The 4,669-nt window shown below is 38.4% G+C and overlaps 1 non-coding gene across 1 annotated transcript; it reads right to left on the bottom strand.

Moving 5' to 3' along the window:
• Positions 1-2,441: 2,441 nt before the first annotated feature.
• Positions 2,442-2,548, bottom strand: LOC141683325 (small nucleolar RNA R71). The gene has a single exon (XR_012560235.1). It is a non-coding gene; the product is annotated as a small nucleolar RNA R71 (small nucleolar RNA).
• Between the last annotated feature and the right edge of the window lie 2,121 nt (positions 2,549-4,669).

Genomic DNA, 4,669 nt, shown 5'->3' with positions numbered 1-4,669 from the left:
ATTTCTTGACTTCGAATATTTTTCCCAAAACACAATTATTCAACTCCAAGCTTCTTCACACTTTCTCTGAGGCATGATCTTCATGATCTTCTTCTAGAGTTTATTTTTAGGCTTGAACTGTTTACAGAAAAATACTCTAGTCTAATCTATTTACATTTTTACAAACTTAAGTGTTACAATATAAAATGCAAACATAGATTACCATACAACTTACTTATAGTTGTCAAATTGACTTAGTCTTGTTATAGTACGTGTATGTCTTGCACAACAATCTCCCCCAATTTGTGATAAGATTGCTTTTCACAAATTCATGCCTGTTAACAAGACTAACCCCAAGTTACAATGGACAGATATATTTATACATATAAATTGACACAAATACAACATTTATACAATAGGTGATTGTTGAGTGGCATTTATGACACTTTATAATGCTCTATTAAGCTTTGAATTGATGCGTTTGTACTCAGGTTATTAGTGTTTTAACGTGTTTTCTAGTGTTTTTGCAATTCATGCATCATCTAGGTAATCAGGTGAATTAGAATTGTTTTGGTGCTAATTTGGAGTTAAGGTGGTGTTGGAATAAAAGCTCGTGGAAAGCCGGCTTGAAGCAGCAAGGAAAAGAAGAAATCAGGAGTTTTTACCAGAAGTACGGCGCGCCTGAGCTGGTCTAGCGCGCGGCCGTGCCAGTTTGTCAGAAAGGCAGCGAGCCCGCGCTGGTCAAGCGCGCGGCCGCGCCGGGTCGGGATCACAAAATCCTGATTCTAATCTAATTACAATTGGAGGAATTCTATCTTGCATGGGCTGCTATATATATTCAAACTAAGGACGTTTTCAAGGGAGAGACATACCAGAGCGCAAGCAGAACCATAAGAAGACCGTGTTAGCACGATTCAATGAAGATGAAGAAGATCTTGTTTTTACTTGTGAATCTTTGTTCTAAGTTGTAACTTGGATGCTAGTTTTCTTATTCGTGAACCTTAATCTTGTTTCGTACTTGGTTTTGTTATTTATTCAGTATAAAGACTACGTTTATTATATCATGCTTTCATCGGAACCCACATTGATGATGAGTCTGATTATGTGCTAATCGTTTTCATGGGGTTACAGCGGATTTACTTATGAATTTCTTTAGTTAAATTGTTTCGATGCCTTAGTGTGTGGTGATTGTATGATAACCTAGTATTGGTTGTGCTTATTAAGGATTTAGAACTTGCCATGCTAGCATGGGTTCATGTGTTATTGTTATGCATGATTTGTAGGTAATTTTAACCATCTTACTTGCCCTGTGTAATCATGATAGATAACTTGTGCTTTAAACCTTTATGTTGTCAAATTCTATAGACATATAGGATCTCAATATAATTGGTGTCTATTCAGCTTCTATCTCTTTTGTGGATGTCTGGTAGTATTTTATTCGTGCAACAAAAGTTGGCATTTAGCAGTTTCGTGTTATCTGATTAGTGTCATCTCTATTGCATGTTAAGGATAAGAACAACAAGGCTATTGAATGAAGTATTTAATGAAGTTAGAATCTCATGTTTGTCTTATATACTATACAACTCTCTTTACTCTCTTAGTTATAATTGTTAGTTTAATTCGTAGTTATAATCAAACCAATTTGTTATCGTCTTAGCATTGGATAATAACCATATCATCGGTGCATTAGTGCATAAATTACATAGTTAACCAAAGCCAGTCTCTGTGGGAATGAACTAGAAACAATTCTATATTACTTGCGAACGCGTATACTTGCGTGAATTATTAGCGCATCTTTAGCCCTAACAAGTTTTTGGCGCCGCTGCCGGGGACTGCAGTGTTAACTTTTAGTTTATGTGTTTGTCATCAGTGATCGTGAAAGTTTATTGACTCAGACATTATTACTTACCTACTCATTTTCTTGTCATATTTCAGGTAATCTAGCGATCATTTATGCAAATGTGTTCACGAGTTCATAGGAGAATTCTAGAAAAAGACGAGGAAGAAGTTATAGAGGATCGAAGGGAAGATTTTGAGGATGAACATAAAGTAGTAGAATAAGAGAAAATCAAAGAACCGCCTTTATTAGAGATGGGGGATCAAGCAGATAATACTAAAGCTTTGATGGACTATTCAAAGCCTAAGATCAATGATATTCGGTCAAGCATCATCAGGCCAGCCATCGCGGCTAACACTTTTGAGATCAAGTCGAGCACGATTTAGATGATACAGAACTCAGTTCAGTTTGGGGGTTCTCCTATTGAAGACCCCAATATGCACATCAGGGATTTCATCGAGATCTGCGACACTTTCAAGTTCAATAATGTGTCTAAAGATGCTATCAAGCTGCGACTATTTCCGTTCTCTTTGAGGGATAAAGTGAAGTGTTGGTTACATTCTCTACCACCAGGGTCTATCACCAAATGGGAGGATCTTGCTCAATTCCTATGGCGAAGACTGCTGCAATCAGGAATGCTCTTACTCAGTTTGCTCAGCATAATAGTGAATCTCTATGTGAGGCTTGGGATCGATATAAGCAGATGCTAAGGAAGTACCCACACCATGGCATGCCTGATTGGATGATTATCAACTATTTTTACAATGGTTTAGGTGCACAATCTAGATCTATGCTCGATACAACATCTGGTGGAGCCTTATGGGCTAAAAACTACAATGAATCTTATGAGTTGATTGAGCTAATGGCATCCAATTAATACCAGAATCCTACGCAAAGAATTTTGCAAGGAAAGGAAGCAGGAATTTTGGAAGTGGATCAAGCTACTGTTATAACTGCTCAACTTCAAGTTTTGACGATGAAAGTGGACTCTTTGGCTAATTATGGAGTTAATCAGATCACTAGTGTTTGTGAGCTTTGTGCGGGGCACATGAAACTGAGCAGTGTACTATTTCTAGCGAATCAGCTCAATTTGTGAGCAAATTTCAGAGATCACAAAAGCAAGCTCTAGCCACTTATCATCCGAATAACCGCAATCATCCTAACTTCAGCTGGAGCAATAATCAGAATGCGGTGCAACAATCTTATCAGCCATATACAGCAAAGGCAGTATAACCCTCCTGGTTTTCAGCAACCGCAATTTGCCTCGAAGCAACAACTTCAACTTCAGCAGTTACCTCAAGCTAATGAAAATCTGAATTAGAGGAGTTAAGACTCATGTGAAAGAGCCAAACTGTCTCTATCAAGACATTGGAGAATCATATTGGGCACATTGCTGATGCATTATTAAATCGTCAACCTGGCACGCTTCCGAGTGATACTGAAGTGCCAGGAAAAAAAGAAGCTCAAGAGCATGTTAAAGTAATAACATTGAGGTCTGGTAAGGTTGCGAATCTTGAACAAGCTAAGACTCCAGATTCTGAAGTGGAGGCTGATGAAGAAGAAGTGCAGAAGGAAGCCGAAGTGGAACCAAGGAAGACTACTATTGAGCACACTTCTCCTAAGGGTAATACAAGGGAGAAACAGATCTATCATCCACCTCCTTTTCCTAAGAGGCTACAGAAGAAGAAACTGGATAAGTAGTTTGCGAAATTTCTGGAAGTGTTCAAGAAACTTCACATTAACATACCTTTCGCTGAAGCTCTTGAGCAAGTGCATAGTTACGCAAAGTTCATGAAAGGTATTCTCTCTAGGAAGGTGAAGCTTGATGACTTAGAGACCGTTGCTCTTACGGAGGAATGCAGTATTGTGGTGCAACAGAAATTGCCTCTAAAGCTTAAAGATCCTGGAAGCTTCACTATTCCTTGCACCACTGGAAATGTGTCATTTGATAAGTGTCTATGTGACTTGGGAGCTAGCATTAATCTGATTCCATTATCAATCTTTAAAAAGCTGGACTTTCCTGATCCAAAGCCTACATACATGACTTTGCAGTTGGCCAATCGTTCTATTACATATCCGCGAGGTACTCTGGAGGATGTCTTGGTCAAGGTGGATAAACTCATTTTCCCTGCTGATTTTGTAATTCTTGATTTCGAGGAGGATAAGAAAATTCCCATAATCTTGGGAAGACCTTTCTTGGCTACTAGACGAACCTTGATAGATGTGCAAAAAGGTGAGCTTACCATGCGAGTGATGGATCAGGATATAACTTTTAATGTGTTCAATGCCATGAAATTACCTACAAAAAATGAGGAGTGTTTTAAGCTGGAAATGGTCGATATTGTGGTTAATTCTGAACTCGATTGATTGCTAAGGTCCGATGCTTTAGAGAAGGCCTTATTAGGGAATTCTGATAGCAAAGATGATGACGGTGATGAGCACTTACAATATTTGAATGCTTCTCCCTGGAAGCGAAAGATGGATATGCCTTTTGAATCTCTTGGATTGAAGGAGTTGAAAAGTTCTTCGAAGCACCTCAAGCCATCTATTGAGGAAGCTCCTACTCTGGAGCTTAAACCTTTACCTGAACATTTGAGGTATGCATTTTTAGGTGATGCATCTACTTTACCTGTTATTATTGCATCTGACCTTTCAGGTACCGATGAGGAGAAGCTTTTGAAAATTATTAGAGAGTTCAAATCGGAAATTGGTTGGACTATAGCAAATATCAAGGGAATTAGCCCTTCTTATTGTATGCACAAAATTCTGCTAGAGGAAGGAAGCATGCCTACTATTGAGCAACAGAGAAGGCTAAATCTGATTATGAAAGAGGTTGTGAAGAAGAAAATCCTT

The sequence above is a fragment of the Apium graveolens genome, chromosome 1, assembly GCF_009905375.1.
Source record: "Apium graveolens cultivar Ventura chromosome 1, ASM990537v1, whole genome shotgun sequence".
Classification (NCBI taxonomy): Eukaryota; Viridiplantae; Streptophyta; class Magnoliopsida; order Apiales; family Apiaceae; genus Apium; species Apium graveolens.
This window is presented reverse-complemented; position numbering and strand designations above follow the sequence as displayed.